General features: G+C 40.1%; 1 protein-coding gene across 1 annotated transcript in view; it reads right to left on the reverse strand.

Moving 5' to 3' along the window:
• DCC (DCC netrin 1 receptor) overlaps window positions 1–18,022 on the reverse strand; it is a 494,023-nt gene that overhangs the window by 181,339 nt on the left and 294,662 nt on the right. The gene's annotated exons all lie outside the window — the stretch shown is intronic.

The raw sequence follows: 18,022 nt of genomic DNA on the forward strand, positions 1-18,022 counted from the left end.
GACAACCCCTTCAAATTTATTCTGCACACTAATGGGTGGTCTATTTAAGAAAACTCAAGGAATTCTTTGGCAGAGTAGCCCCCATTAAAGGGCTTTTCCTGGAGTAAAATATTGGAGACCTATCCTCACCTCAGGATAGGTCATCAATTTCTGAATGGTGGAGATCTAACTCCAGCTGTTGAAGAGTCTTAGGCAGAGGATCCCCTATTAAAGGCCTTTTCCTGGAGTAAAATATTGGAGACCTATCCTCCTCAGGATAGGTCATCAGTATCTGATTGGTGAAGATCTAACTCCAGCTGTGGAAGAGCCCGTGGTGCTGTGGTGAGCGCTGTGGCTACTTCCTAACCAGCAACATCACGTTTATCAGTCACATGGCCTATGTGCAAGCTGTGCTTGATATCCTGCGAGAAGGTTGCAGCACTCTTTAAACAGCTCATAGATGGTGGTTCAAGGTGTCAGACCCTCGCTGATTAGGTATTGATGACTTACCGTGAGGATAGGTCATCAATATTTGACTCCTGGAAAATCCCTTTAAGGACCTTTATCCATAAGCAACATTGTAGAGCCACAACATCACAGCATCTCTTCTGCTGGAGGACCCAGCATATCTATACACTTTATGCTGAATGCCTGTTGATTCCAATATCAACTGTGCAATGCTTCATCTGTCCTGCGGGGGCACTGTGAGGAAGTACAAAACTTGTGGAAAGATTGTCCTACAGTTTACAGCTGATCCTTAAAGGTCTTGGCCACCTTTGGGGAGCGGAAGGGTTTGGAAACCTGCCACTTCTAGGCAGACTGCAAAGGGAACCATATTTACCTGCTCCCGCCACTGCGTCTTGGCTGCTTTGTTGCCCAGCTTCAGATACCTTGCTTGGGCACCTCACTGTCAACATGCACTTTGACACTGCTGCATTCAATCACTGGCCACAGAGGTGACCTTCTCATCTTGCGTCATGTCAATTGGTCACATGACGTAAGAGGGGCAGGTTACCTCTGCAGCTAGCAATTGGCTTCAGCAGTATCAAAGTGGATATTGACAGCGAGGCACCTGAGCAAGGCATTCTGGGCAGGGGAGCAAAGGAGCCAGAACCAAGTGGTGGGGAGCAGGTAAGTATGCTTCCCTTTGTAGGTCTGGCGAGGAGGAGGTGGGGAGGATGGGGGATTGCCAAAAAGGTAGCCAACCCATTTAAAGGTATATAAAATAAAATACCGTAAATAAGATGAGCAGGTTTTTTTGTGTGTGTGTGTACATACAGACGTGGACAAAATTGTTGGTACCCTTTGGTCAATGAAAGAAAAAGTCACAATGGTCACAGAAATAACTTTAATCTGACAAAAGTAATAATAAATTAAAATTCTATAAATGTTAACCAATGAAAGTCAGACATTGTTTTTCAACCATGCTTCAACAGAATTATGTAAAAAAATAAACTCATGAAACAGGCATGGACAAAAATGATGGTACCCCTAACTTAATATTTTGTTGCGCAACCTTTTGAGGCAATCACTGCAATCAAACGCTTCCTGTAACTGTCAATGAGACATCTGCACCTCTCAGCAGGTATTTTGGCCCACTCCTCATGAGCAAACTGCTCCAGTTGTGTCCGGTTTGAAGGGTGCCTTTTCCAGACTGCATGTTTCAGCTCCTTCCAAAGATGCTCAATAGGATTGAGGTCAGGGCTCATAGAAGGCCACTTTAGAATAGTCCAATTTTTTCCTCTTAGCCATTCTTGGGTGTTTTTAGCGGTGTGTTTTGGGTCATTGTCCTGTTGCAAGACCCATGACCTGCGACTGAGACCAAGCTTTCTGACACTGGCTAGTACATTTCTCTCTAGAATTCCTTGATAGTCTTGAGATTTCATTGTACCCTGCACAGATTCAAGACACCCTGTGCCAGACGCAGCAAAGCAGCCCCAGAACATAACAGAGCCTCCTCCATGTTTCACAGTAGGGACAGTGTTCTTTTCTTGATATGCTTCATTTTTTCGTCTGTGAACATACAGCTGATGTGCCTTGGCAAAAACTTCGATTTTTGTCTCATCTGTCCACAGGACATTCTCCCAGAAGCTTTGTGGCTTGTCAACATGTAGTTTGGCATATTCCAGTCTTGCTTTTTTATGATTCGTTTTCAACAATGGTGTCCTCCTTGGTCGTCTCCCATGTAGTCCACTTTGGCTCAAACAACGACGGATGGTGCGATCTGACACTGATGTTCCTTGAGCATGAAGTTCACCTTGAATCTCTTTAGAAGTCTTTCTAGGCTCTTTTGTTACCATTCGGATTATCCGTCTCTTAGATTTGTCATCAATTTTCCTCCTGCGGCCACGTCCAGGGAGGTTGGCTACAGTCCCATGGATCTTAAACTTATGAATAATATGTGCAACTGTACTCACAGGAACATCTAGTTGCTTGGAGATGGTCTTATAGCCTTTACCTTTAACATGCTTGTCTATAATTTTCTTTCTGATCTCTTGAGACAGCTCTTTCCTTTGCTTCCTCTGGTCCATGTCGAGTGTGGTACACACCATATCACCAAACAACACAGTGATTACCTGGAGCCATATATATAGGCCCAATGGCTGATTACAAGGTTGTAGACACCTGTGATGCTAATTAGTGGACACACCTTGAATTAACATGTCCCTTTGGTCACATTATGTTCTGTGTTTTCTAGGGGTACCATCATTTTTGTCCATGCCTGTTTCATGAGTTTAATTTTTTTACATAATTCTGTTGAAGCATGGTTGAAAAACAATGTCTGACTTTCATTGGTTAACATTTATAGAATTTTAATTTATTATTACTTTTGTCAGATTAAAGTTATTTCTGTGACCATTGTGACTTTTTCTTTCATTGACCAAAGGGTACCAACAATTTTGTCCACGTCTGTATATATATTTTATTTTTTATTTTTTTCCCCCCATTTTTTTATGTCTGGCGGTTTGATGAACAACCTTTAAGATAATCACTGGAAGCATTTTTACAGTTAATTGGATTTTTGACACTTAAAGAAAAACAGCACAAGCACAACAATGGTGAGGCCAGAACCCGGAGTCAAGTAGAATTAATCATCTCCATGTAATTCATTTTTTCTGAGGAACTTCCACATACGGTATATTCACGACTGTATAAGAAGAGCCTTATATATGGGATTAACCTCCCAGCACTGTAAAGGCTTTAATACGTAATGAAGAATTTTTTCTCCCTCGGCCACAGATCTGTAGGTAATTGTTTTATCTTTGTGTTCTCTCCAATATCCGAGTCTGATGTAAGCGGGAATAGAATTATAGTCCTTCAATGTAAAAAGAGTGAGATGTGCAGTAAATTATACACTGCTATAACCTCCATCATAGTTTATTAATGGAAAGTCAGAGATTTGCTGTAGGGTCAAACTCTATCGAAGGTCTAAATGTGGTTTACTATAGCAGTTGAGCGACTTTATATCAGCAAATAGTATATCCAATAAAGAAAAACATGCAGTGGTTCCATCTAATTTATTCTAATGTAATCACAAAGAAAGCATAAAATGTAGAAAAAAAAGATAAAATATAATTTTTTACTACTATTATTATAATTATTAATCATCTATATATTTGAATTTGATAAATAGTTTTAAAGGGGCTGGCTCATCAAAATCAACCCCTTAAATCTGAGAGCTGTCTAAACAATCAACTGATTGCCTCCTCTGACTCTGCAGACTGCACACTATCCCTGCAGCGGCCACTGCAGGGCAAATGCAGCATTACATGGTGGACGTTCCGATGAAGCCAAGCTACTACTTATCAGCATCTCTTCATTCCGATTTATGGGGGTCCCGGTGACCCCTACAGGAGAAATTTGGCGTTGGACAATTACTTTTAGCTAAAAAGGCCCCTATCGATAAGCCATCATATAGTATCTCATTGCTAATACCCTGAGATCATGTGTAATCTCTGGAGGAATCCAGCAGCAAGTCGTCAATTTCTATCTACTGTATGTATCTCCCTAATCTAATGTCTATATATATATATATATATATATATATATATATATCATATCTATCTATCTATCTATCTATCTCATATCTATCTATCTAATGTCTATCTATCTAATATCTATCTATCTAATGTCTATCTATCTATCTAATGTCTATCTAATATCTATCTTTCTATCTACTTGACAAAAAAGAGGAAGCACTCCAAATGTGGTGAAGGGTGGTGGAACCGCGTTTATTCACCCCAATTTGGGTCGAGCACCCGAACATCCCGATGTGTTCGGCCCGCGTCCCCGAGAACCCGAACACTATGGTGCTCGATCAACACTACTATCTACTATCTATCTATTATCTATCTATCTACTATCTATCTACTATCTATCTACTATCTATCTATCTACTATCTATCTATCTATCTACTATCTATCTATCTAATCTTTTTATCTATGTAAACCAAAAAAATGGCAGAACAGGAAAAAAGAAAGCAAAAGGAGATGCGAGCCACGGGGGACTAGACTACTGTATTTCCAAATATATTTAAAAAAATGGAAAACAGCAGCACACTCACAATGAAAAAAATTGAAAATAAAAGGTCTTTTATTCACTTATCGCATGGCTGAATAAAAGGCCTTTTATTTTCAATTTTCTCATTGAGAGTGTGCTGGCTTTTAGCATTTTTTATTTATTCATCTACCTATCTATCGTCCATATAATCATCTAGCGATGCATATAAGTAAATGTGTGTGATACCATATTATCAGAATATAACCAAATGAACGTGTTATACGGTTTTATATATTCTTCACTTAATGGAAATATAAAAATAGTAATTACAGTGATAGAATGATGCGATATGTAAATCAGAAGCCTTGCAATACAAATGATTTATTATTTTTCTAAAGGTAGCCACGGCACGTGTGAGTAAACCTGGGTGATTTATGTGGCTATTAAGATCTATATGAGTATTGTTAAAGGAAACCACATTTATCATGTGTGATCCCAACAATAGCAGGAGAACCTCCGTTCTCAATCTCCCCAAAAAAATGTATAATATTGTACCATCGGATGGTCTCAGATGAAAAATGTGGTTTAAAGGGAACCTGTCATCAACTTTATGTTGACCTCACTGAGGGCAGTATAAAATAGTGACAGAAATGCTGATCTCAGCGGTGTGTTATTCATGAGCTAAAAGTAAGTGGCTGCTGAGAACCAGCATCATAATCATTGCAGCCCAGGCCTTGAGAAGAGTCAAATCTACCTGAGAAGAGTCCTTGTTATTATAATCTCCTGCTCTCTCCGCCCATCTGCTGATGATTGGCAGTTCTCTCCTAGAGAGAAAGAGAGAAAACTAGGTAGAAGACTGTCAGCCATCAGCAGGTGGGCAGGAGAGCAGGAAGTCATGAATAACCATGACTCTTCTCAGGTGGCCATGACTCTTCTCCAGACCTAGTCTGCAGTGATTGTGATGTTTGTTCTCGGAAACCACTAACTTTTAACTTATAAATGACAGACCCCTGAAATCAACTCACCTGTCTCTAATTTATACTGCCGTTAGTATGGGCAGCATAAAGTTGATGACAGGTTCCCTTTATAGCTGGACAGATCCTACAAATATAATCTAAACAAGCTTTATAGGGATAAAACAATATATTTTTTGTCTTTGAATTAGTTATTTTTTTGTACTGATTTCTTTAGTTATTTTTTTTTTATTTCCTTAGAAAGAACCATACATATTTTAAATAGATTACTATCATTTATACAGTAGAGCCTCTTCCAGTAAATAGGGATCCATGTTGACAACCTTAAAGTATTTTCCACAATTTTGCATATACTTACATGTATATTATTAGTACTGTATATTATTATTAGGGGGCAATTTAGGTCAATGCAGCAAAAAAATGAAGTGATTAAGGAGATGACGGCCAATCAATGGCTTTACAAGCTATGCAACTTAAAGAGGTACTGTATCCCCATCTAGGATACTGATGGCACATCGCTAGAATATGCCACCAATGTCAGATAGGTGTGGGACCCACGTCTGATTTTATCTCCAGAATGGGACCAGCGAAGTGAGCAGAAAGCAGCCACGCATGCACAAACCCCTCTCCCCCTTCATTCAACACTATGAGAATTTCAAAAATAGAGCCAAATGCTGGTTCGGCTATTTCTGGCAGTCCCATAGAGGTGAAGGTAGAAGAGTCTGCGCATTCACAGCTAGGAGACCTTCTAAATTAGTCAAGCACACTCACTCTTCCATACTCCCATAGTGATTAATTCAGAACACGCCGCACATGCTCAGTGTACTTTACTTCACTTAGGGGTCCTCTTCTTTAGAAGGTGAGACCCACACCTATCTGACAATGGGATTTAAAGTGGACAAATCATCATCACAGTAAAAAGTGTGGGACCAATCTCTGGGACCCGCTTCTATATTTTCAGAACTCTTATAACAGTGAATGCAAAGCACACCGCGCATGCTCAGTGTACTCTTTTTCACTTAGGGGCCCTCTTCTTTAGAAGATGGGACCCACACCTATTTGATATTGGGATTCCAGGTGGACAAATCATCCTAGGAAAGTGGGTCACTGCAAATGTGGAAACCATCTCTGGGACTCGCTTCTATATTTTCAGAACTCTTATAGCAGTGAATGCAGAGCACACCGCGCATGCTCAGTGTACTCTTTTTCACTTAGGGGCCCTCTTCTTTAGAAGATGGGACCCACACCTATCTGATATTGGGATTCCAGGTGGACAAATCATCCAAGGAAAGTGGGTCACTGCAAATGTGGAAACCATCTCTGGGACCCGCTTCTATATTTTCAGAACTCTTATAGCAGTGAATGTAGAGCACACCGCGCATGCTCAGTGTACTCTTTTTCACTTAGGGGCCCTCTTCTTTAGAAGATGGGACCCACACCTATCTGATATTGGGATTCCAGGTGGACAAATCATCCAAGGAAAGTGGGTCACTGCAAATGTGGAAACCATCTCTGGGACCCGCTTCTATATTTTCAGAACTCTTATAGTAGTGAATGTAGAGCACACCGCGCATGCTCAGTGTACTCTTTTTCACTTAGGGACCCTCTTCTTTAGAAGGTGGGACCCACACCTATCTGATATTGGGATTCCAGGTGGACAAATCATCATCACAGGAAAGTGGGTCACTGCAAATGTGGAAACCATCTCTGGGCCCCGCTTCTATATTTTTAAGAACTCCCATAGCAGTAAATGGAGAGCACGCTGCCCAAGCCAGATGCGCTCTACTTCACTTCTGGAGTCCAGTTCTGGAGATAGGAGCAGGTCCCAGAGGTGAACCCACACCTATCTGACATTGCTGACATATCCTAGAGATAGGGCATCAATGTCTCAAATGGGCCAACTCCTTTAACATAATCAGTTTACATTTTTCAACTTTTATAAGTTAAAATTTTCTTCACTTTTATCAAAAAATTATTTGAACCTGTATTGGCTCTTTTGACTTTTTTGAAATGATAGAATCCTAAGGTCTGCACACGGCTTTGTCTTTATTCCTGTCTTGAGAGTTAAGAAGCTAAAATTCTTTAGTAATTTTTTTTTTCTTGTGTTTTTTATTTATTTATCAACTTTTTTCTATTTTACAAATTGTTTTGTAAACCTGCTTTTCTCTAAATTATGGAAGGAAAAAATTGTGATCCAGCATGAAGATATGTCCGTCTGTGTTCATGTCTCCAGAGTTCACTGGCTGCACGATTACTATATAGGATTTTTTTAATTATTCATCTATAGGAATTAACTAGAAGAAGAAATGATCTGGTGCCACAGCCTCAAACATGAAGAATGTCACTGTAATAATTCAGAAAATGGAGAAGGAAACTGAACTAGTGATGACCTGTATGAAAGATTCATGGATTGTAAGGGAATCCTACATTTCTACAAATTAATTTACTGATTGAAATGAATGCAGATTTTACAGTGGTCATTAATTTGCCGAATTCGCACTCTGTACAAATGACTACCGAGCATTAATCTATAGCTCTGCTTCTTAGAGTAACAAAAATACTGAAATTATCACAGTTATATTCTTGTACATAGGAGCAGTATTATAGTAGTTATATTCTTGTACATAGGAGCAGTATTATAGTAGTTATAATCTTGTACATAGGAGCAGTATTACAGTAGTTATATTTGTGTACATAGGATCAGTATTATAGTAGTTATATTCTTGTACATAGGAGGCAGTATTATAGTAGTTATATGCTTGTACATAGGAGGCAGTATTATAGCAGTTATATTCTTGTACATAGGAGCAGTATTATAGTATTTGTATTCTTGTACATAGGAGGCAGTATTATAGTAGTTATATTCTTGTACATAGGAGGCAGTATTATAGTAGTTATATTCTTGTACATAACAGCAGTATTATAGTAGTTATATTCTTATACATAGGAGAAGTATTATAGTAGTTATATTCTTGTATATAGGAGCAGTATTATAGTAGTTATATTCTTGTACATAGGAGGCAGTATTATAGTAGTTATATTCTTGTACATAGGAGGTAGTATTATAGTAGTTATATTATTGTACATACAGAGCAGTATTATAGTATTTGTATTCTTGTACGTAGGAGGCAGTATTATAGTAGTTATATTGTTGTACATAGGAGGCAGTATTATAGTAGTTATATTCTTGTACATAGGAGGTAGTATTATAGTAGTTATATTCTTGTACATACAGAGCAGTATTACAGTAGTTATATTCTTGTACATATGAGCAGTATTATAGTAGTTATAATCTTGTACATAGGAGTCAGTATTATAGTAGTTATATTCTTATACATAGGAGGCAGTATTATCTTTATTATTAGATTATCATATTTTTATGATAATAGATATGTTCTGCGTTTGGAAACATACCAGGCCATAACCAACAGCTCCAATCTGCCCGACACTCTGCCGTTACTTCTCTACTGCTGGGCATGCTTGGATAGGGGTTTTCTAAAATCAAATACTTTGAATTTTACTGTATATTGTCTCTAATTTCTGGATGTAACATTTTTCCTATTGCAGACGTTCACTGCAGACCCCAGACCATACGATCGCTTTGTATTTATTACGTAATGAGATAAATTATATTCAGCAGCATTTTTTATAACCGTTCGGCCAAAACCCTGTTGACCCCCAACACCTAAGCAGTTAAATTCTAATAAATCAGGCTCCCACCCGCTCTTGTATTTTGTTATTTTCCATTCCTGAGCCCATAACCTTTTCAGCTGCTCTTTACAAGTCTGTCCTATCGATTTCAGCAGAACGCGTCCTCCGTTTTAAATGCGAACACAATTTACACAACCTCTAAAATGAGAAGCAATGGCTTTACAGTCAATTGCACATTTTTAAATATGAGCTGATGGAGGGATATGACACGAGATTCATGGCGTACAGAATGACGCTGGCCTCCGCACTGTAGATCCTGCGCCATCTCTGCAGAGCTGAGTTTGTCATTTGGTTAAAAAACAATGTGATTTTTGCTGGTTGACATAGATCTGCAGCATTCATTGCTTAGGGTACCTGCACACGGTGCAGATTCTTATGCAGAAAATCTGCATGAAATTCTTACCAAAACTGCACAAAAAAACACATAATTCCACACTATTTATCATTGTTTTAGTCCTTTTTTCTAGTCAGTTTTTTATGCGATTTTCTTGCAGATTTTTCCATTAAATTCCACAAGGAAAACCACTGTACATAAATTTAGGAAGGGCACAATCAATTGGCGACATTTCAAATCCACACAACAGGTAAATTTTCGCCTCGGAAAATTTGTGAAATCTCATTCTCTTTGCAGGTACTGTATTACTCTGTGTTTCTTCCATTTGAAAATGTGCGCAGAAAACCCGCACATAATCCGCATTGTGTGCACTTAGCCTTAACGTTTCTATCCTACACTTTAAAACGCGATTACACGGGCCGATGGAGCGGCCGATTGTCGGGAAGGAAGCATTTCTTCCTGACAGTCGGCTTCTCGCTCAGTGAACAAGACCGCGCATTTACATGCAGCGATCTCCTTCACAGTAGGAGGACGAGGGATTGCTCATCTTGATTGAAGATCCAGCGTGAGATCTCCTGCGCAGTGATGCATGATGTCACCACGCCAGCCAGTATGATGACGTCATCACACACCGCATGCGATTTCGTGCTGGTTCTGCAAGCAAGATGGCCGTAGCGTGATCTTTGCGATCAAATGTTTAAGGGGAGTATTTTTTTTGTTTGTTTGCAGATTAACCCCTACAGGCCTCAGTGGTCATTTCAGATGTTGCGATCAGTGATGAACGAGGCATCTGAGTGGTTTAATGATGGGGGGGAGCATGATCAACATTGTGTTCGCTACTCACAAAGAAATGCGCTTCGTGGCAAAGTAATTCGTAACTGCAAATTTCTTGGTGAAATTCGGTGAAGCAGCTAAATCAAAGTTTTGACAACTTTGCTCATCTCTAGTTGCGACCATCGCTGCAGTGCACACACACCAAGTGGCGCTGAGCATGCGTGCCTATGTGCGCTCCTATGGTCCTTGCCTTCAGAGAGGACGGTGCATATTCCTATAGTGCGCAAGCACGACCACCACTGCTGGATTATAGGGTGGTTATAACCCCTAGAAAATAGCAGAGTATTCTTTATATTATATTCATATTTTATATTTTATTATATCTTTTCATGGGACAGCACAGAAGACACTTTTATACAATGTAAAGTAGTCAGTGCACAGCTTGTATAACTGTGTACATTTGGTGTGCCCTCAAAATATGTAACTCAACAAAAGTGCCAAATAATATTATATGCACTTATATAGCACAGCACTTTACAGACATTAGCATCCAACTGTCCCCAATAGGGCTCACAATCTAAGGTCCCTATCAGTATGACTCTGGATTGTGGGAGGAAACCGGAGTACCCGGAGGAAACCCACACAAACATGGGGAGAATAAACAAACTCCATGCAGATGTTAACCTTGGTTGGATTCAAACCTAGGACCCCAGTGCTGCACTGGTGCTAACCACTGAGCCACCGTGTTGCCCAAATTGTGGCCAATTAGCCATTTTTCCTCCCCCGTGTCATGTGACTCATTAGTGTTACAAGTTCTCAGGTGTGAATACTGGTCACTGGAAGTTCAACATGGCTACTCGTGGCAAAGAACTCTCTGAGGATCTGAAAAAAAGAACTGTTGCTCTACATAAAGATGGCCTAGGCTATAAGAAGATTGCCAACACCCTGAAACTGAGCTGCAGCACGGTGGCCAAGACCATACAGTGGTTTAACAAGAACAGGCCTCGCCGTGGTCAACCAAAGAAGTTGAGTGCCCTTGCTCAGTGTCATATCCAGAGGTTGTGTTTTCAAAATAGACGTGTGAGTGCTGCCAGCATTGCTGCAGAGGTTACAGTGGTGGGGGGTCAGCCTGTCCATGCTCCGACCATACGCCGCACACTGCATTAAATTGGACTGCATGGCTGTTGTCCCAGAAGAAAGCCTCTTCTAAAGATGATGCACAAGAAAGCCCACAAACAGTTTGCTGAAGACAAGCAAACTAAGGACATGGATTATTGGAACCATGTCCTGTGGTCTGATGAGACCAAGATAAACTTATTTGGTTCAGAGGGTGTCAAGGGTGTGTCGGCAACCAGGTGAGGAGTACAAAGACTAGTGTGTCTTGCCTACAGTTAAGCATGGTGGTTGGAGTGTCATAGTTTGGGGCTGCACGAGTGCTGCTGGCTGTGGGAGCTACAGTTCATTGAGGGAACCATGAATGCCAACATGTACTGTTACAAACTGAGGCAGAGCATGAGACCCTCCCTTCAGAAACTGGGCCGCATGGCAGTATTCCAACATGATTACAGCCCCAAGACACACCTCTAAGACGACCACTCCAAGATGCCTTGCTAAAGAAACTAAGGGTAAAGGTGCTGGACTGACCAAGCATGTTTCCAGTCCTAGACCCTATTGAGCATCTGTGGGCCATCCTCAAATGGAAGGTGGAGGAGCACAAGTTCTCTAACATCCACCAGCTCTGTGATGTCATCATAGAGGAGTGGAAGAAGATTCCAGTGGCAACCTGTGAAGCTCTGGTGAACTCCATGCCCAAGTGCTGGAAAATAATGATGGCCACATAAAACAAATTGACTCTTTGGGCAAAATTTGGCCATTTTCACTTAGGGGTGTACTCACTTTTGTTGCCAGTGGTTTAGACATTAACAGCTGTGTGTTGAGTTATTTTGAGGGCACACTAAATTTACACTGTTATACAAGTTGTACACTGACTACTTTACATTGTAACAAAGTGTCAGATGTTCAGTGTTGTCCAATGAAAAGATATAATACAATATTTGCAAAAATGTGAGGGGTGTACTCAATTTCTGAGATACTGTATATACATACATATATTATTCAGGCTCACCCATGCATGATATATATATATATATATATATATATGTATATACAGTACAGACCAAAGATTTGGACACACCTTCTCATTCAAAGAGTTTTCTTTATTTTCATGACTATGAAAATTGTAGATTCACACTGAAGGCATCAAAACTATGAATTAACACGTGGAATTATATACATAACAAAAAAGTGTGAAACAACTGAAAATATGTCTTATTCTAGGTTCTTCAAAGTAGCCACCTTTTGCTTTGATTACTGCTTTGCACACTCTTGGCATTCTCTTGATGAGCTTCAAGAGGTAGTCACCTGAAATGGTCTTCCAACAGTCTTGAAGGAGTTCCCAGAGATGCTTAGCACTTGTTGGCCCTTTTGCCTTCACTCTGCGGTTCAGCTCACCCCAAACCATCTCGATTGGGTTCAGGTCCGGTGACTGTGGAGGCCAGGTCATCTGGCACAGCACCCCATCACTCTCCTTCATGGTCAAATAGCTCTTACACAGCCTGGAGGTGTGTTTGGGGTCATTGTCCTGTTGAAAAATAAATGATGGTCCAACTAAACGCAAACCGGATGGAATAGCATGCCGCTGCAAGATGCTGTGGTAGCCATGCTGGTTCAGTATGCCTTCAATTTTGAATAAATCCCCAACAGTGTCACCAGCAAAGCACCCCCACACCATCACACCTCCTCCTCCATGCTTCACGGTGGGAACCAGGCATGTAGAGTCCATCCGTTCACCTCTTCTGCGTCGCACAAAGACACGGTGGTTGGAACCAAAGATCTCAAATTTGGACTCATCAGACCAAAGCACAGATTTCCACTGGTCTAATGTCCATTCCTTGTGTTCTTTAGCCCAAACAAGTCTCTTCTGCTTGTTGCCTGTCCTTAGCAGTGGTTTCCTAGCAGATATTCTACCATGAAGGCCTGATTCACACAGTCTCCTCTTAACAGTTGTTCTAGAGATGTGTCTGCTGCTAGAACTCTGTGTGGCATTGACCTGGTCTCTAATCTGAGCTGCTGTTAACCTGCGATTTCTGAGGCTGGTGACTCGGATGAACTTATCCTCCGCAGCAGAGGTGACTCTTGGTCTTCCTTTCCTGGGGCGGTCCGCATGTGAGACAGTTTCTTTGTAGTGCTTGATGGTTTTTGTGACTGCACTTGGGGACACTTTTAAAGTTTTCCCAATTTTTCTGACTGACTGACCTTCATTTCTTAAAGTAATGATGGCCACTCGTTTTTCTTTACTTAGCTGTTTTTTTCTTGCCATAATACAAATTCTAACAGTCTATTCAGTAGGACTATAAGCTGTGTATCCACCTGACTTCTCCACAACGTAACTGGTGGTCCCAACCCCATTTATAAGGCAAGAAATCCCACTTATTAAACCTGACAGGGCACACCTGTGAAGTGAAAACCATTTCAGGTGACTACCTCTTGAAGCTCATCAAGAGAATGCCAAGAGTGTGCAAAGCAGTAATCAAAGCAAAAGGTGGCTACTTTGAAGAACCTAGAATATGACATATTTTCTGTTGTTTCACACTTTTTTGTTATGTATATAATTCCACATATGTTAATTCATAGTTTTGATGCCTTCAGTGTGAATCTACAATTTTCATAGTCATGAAAATAAAGAAAACTCTTTGAATGAGAAGGTGTGTTCAAACTTTTGGTCTGTACTGTATATATACAGGTCCTTCTAAAAAAAATTGCATATTGTAATAAAGTTTATTATTTTCTGTAATGTACTGATAAACATTAGACTTTCATATATTTTAGATTCATTACACACCAACTGAAGTAGTTCAAGCCTTTTATTGTTTTAATATTGATGATTTTGGCATACAGCTCATGAAAACCCAAATTTCCTATCTAAAAAAATTTGCATATTTCATCCGACCAATAAAAGAAAAGTGTTTTTAATACAAAAAAAGTCAACCTTCAAATAATTATGTTCAGTTATGGACTCAATACTTGGTCGGGAATCCTTTTGCAGAAATGACTGCTTCAATGCGGCGTGGCATGGAGGCAATCAGCCTGTGGCACTGCTGAGGTGTTATGGAGGCCCAGGATGCTTCGATAGCGGCCTTAAGCTCATCCAGAGTGTTGGGTCTTGCATCTCTCAACTTTCTCTTTCCAATATCCCACAGATTCTCTATGGGGTTCAGGTCAGGAGAGTTGGCAGGCCAATTGAGCACAGTAATACCATGGTCAGTAAACCATTTACCAGTGGTTTTGGCGCTGTGAGTAGGTGCCAGGTCGTGCTGAAAAATGAAATCTTTATCTCCATAAAGCTTTTCAGCAGATGGAAGCATGAAGTGCTCCAAAATCTCCTGATAGCTAGCTGCATTGACCCTGCCCTTGATAAAACACAGTGGACCAACACCAGCAGCTGACATGGCACCCCAGACTATCACTGACTGTGGGTACTTGACAATGGACTTCAGGCATTTTGGCATTTCCCTCTCCCCAGGCTTCCTCCAGACTCAGGCACCTTGATTTCCGAATGACATGCAAAATTTGCTTTCATCCGAAAAAAGTACTTTGGACCACTGAGCAACAGTCCAGTGCTGCTTCTCTGTAGCCCAGGTCAGGCGCTTCTGCCGCTGTTTCTGGTTCAAAAGTGGCTTGACCTGGGGAATGCGGCACCTGTAGCCCATTTCCTGCACACGCCTGTACATGGTGGCTCTGGATGTTTCTACTCCAGACTCAGTCCACTGCTTTCGCAGGTCCCCCAAGGTCTGGAATCGGTCCTTCTCCACAATCTTCCTCAGGGTCCGGTCACCTCTTCTCGTTGTGCAGCGTTTTCTGCCACACTTTTTCCTTCCCACAGACTTCCCACTGAGGTGCCTTGATACAGCACTCTGGGAACAGCCTTTTCGTTCAAAAATTTCTTTCTGTGTCTTACCTTCTTGCTTGAGGGTGTCAATGATGGCCTTCTGGACAGCAGTCAGGTCGGCAGTCTTACCCATGATTGCGGTTTTGAGTAATGAACCAGGCTGGGAGTTTTTAAAAGCCTCAGGAATCTTTTGCAGGTGTTCAGAGTTAATTAGTTGATTCAGATGATTAGGTTAATAGCTCGTTTAGAGAACCTTTTCATGATATGCTAATTTTTTTAGATAGGAATTTTGGGTTTTCATGAGCTGTATGCCAAAATCATCAATATTAAAACAATAAAAGGCTTGAACTACTTCAGTTGTGTGTAATGAATCTAAAATATATGAAAGTCTAATGTTTATCAGTACATTACAGAAAATAATGAACTTTATCACAATATGCTATTTTTTTTAGAAGGACCTGTATATATATATATATATATATATATATATATATATATATATATATATATACACACAGGCTCACCCTTGCATATTATATAGTATTACATAAAATTTTCAAATATTGGTTCCTCATACCTAGAAAAGTAAGCTTTTCCTATAGGAATAATGCATCCTGAGCATACATCTCATTTTACCAAATTATATATTTTTTGCCATCAAGCTATTCCGACAAACTCTACAAATCTCATGGCAGGAGATTATTTATAATGCGTCTGATAAAGAGTAATTTACTGTACCCTATCTGCCTACTGGATCAGGATGCTACTTCTCCAATGATTGAGTCACAGTTTGTATTAAGTTTCTTTCATTTTCAGAATTTAAAAGATAAGGAGTTCATTAACTTCTTAGCAGATTCCGTCTACTCTGGAGATAAATAGGGAAAGACACATAGCTTTCCACAGTAAATTATTGAGCATAAGTTTGAGAATGACTTCAATTAGCATGAATCTGGCACGTTCTAACGCTCCTGGGGATGAGATCTTTTGTCTCCATGTTAGTTGATAAATCTCATTTGTATTCTGTCACCCCAACACTAAATAAACCGCCGCTTTTTTCAGCGGAATTGGTTAATTATGAGCCCTAGAGCCCTATTAGACCGTGGGATTTTCGAACATATTATCAGGAAAAAGCGATCATTGGGGCCCTTGCTCCCGATAATTGGCCTGTATAACAGTACAGCCGATAAGTCCATTTGTCAGCTGGTGGCCATCATCATGAGGATGAAAGATGACAGATTATTGGCAGCTCCTGTGCAATCAGGAATTAGTGTTGAGCACGAATATTTGAATTACGAATATTTATCGCTAATATTTAGAAAACTTTGAATACTTTGAGAATTCAAGAATATTTCGAATACAGTGCTATATATTTGTTTTTCAAATGTTCGTAATTTTTTTTCCTTCTGAAGTCATGATTCCTCCCTGCTTAAATTGCTTGACAAGCAACTTAAGCAGGGAGGAATAATAACTTAAGATGACAAAAAATGACGAATATTCTAAAAAAAGAATGTATAGCACTATATCGAATATAGTGCTATATATTACTTTTTGACCCACTCCTGTATTGATCGCGTAATATTCGCATATTACGAGATCATTACATTGCCAATTTTTCGAGTAAAAGAAATGTAGAATATAACGAATATTCGAATTCGTGAATATTTGCTGAATATTCAAAAAAATATTTGCAAAATATAGCAAATTCGAATATGACCCCTGATGCTCATCACTATCAGAAATGTGCTGCCGATAATGAATAGAACAGATTTGGAACAGTGAGGACCGCTTCCACCATGTAATGAAATCAGACCAATGGCGAGTTCTGTTCTTTTGTTCAGTTAAAATACAAAGATTGCACAAGATCAAAAATTGGAAAGGTATCCTTAATGGTAATCAAGTGTCCACAACAATTAACGTAACAGTTCCTCTCTTCCACCGATATGGTTATCAGATCTGATCAGGGTTCTTGTTCCATCAGTGTCTGTGCAGATAGGGTTTGTTAGGGACAGTCCTATGTGAAAGGGAGGGGGACCTGAATTGTCTTAACTATCTAATACTAGTGATGGACGAATTCACGAAAGTGAAAGTGCGTTTCAGATCAACTTTCGTGAACAGCGCTTGTGTGGCGTACCCCATTGACTTTAATGGCAGGCGAACCTGAAAAACCTTCAGGTCATATGTGCAGCTACCAAATACTTACTAGAAGTGCACAAATAGTCCCACAATACGGACAGTGACATACCAGAGGGGGGTGAATGGCAAAAATTCCCACAAAAGAGATGTATTTTAATCAGGGGCCATTTGTATGCGTCTTAAAGGGAAACTCTCAAAAATGTACCCTGCTGGAGCCTAGAATTTTTTTTCATTAGGCCATAAGAGTACAGGCCCCAAAAATTAGGCATTCACCTGACAAAAAAAGATGCGTCTGGAGGTACATTAGGCGGTAACTGGATAAAAATTTTACTGTAGGCCAGTACGGGCCCCAAAAATTAGGCATTCACCTGACAGAAAAGAACAAGCTATTATGTGGCTGGAGGTATATTAGACGGTCACTGGATAACAGTTTTACTGCAGGCCAGTGGAGTACAGCCCCCAAAAATTAGGCATTCACCTGACAGAAAGGGCCTTTTATGCCGCTGTATAGACAAGGACCATTCTTTGTTCTGTGTGGTGGCGGATATGTGTGGACTGGCATGAGAAAATTCTAATGCAAGTTGTCGTCATAGGTGTTGAATTCCTCCGATATCCATGCCTCATTTATTTTTATAAATGTTAGGTAGTCCACACTGTTGTGAGCTAAG

This window comes from Bufo gargarizans, chromosome 1 (genome assembly GCF_014858855.1).
Source record: "Bufo gargarizans isolate SCDJY-AF-19 chromosome 1, ASM1485885v1, whole genome shotgun sequence".
Taxonomy (NCBI): Eukaryota; Metazoa; Chordata; class Amphibia; order Anura; family Bufonidae; genus Bufo; species Bufo gargarizans.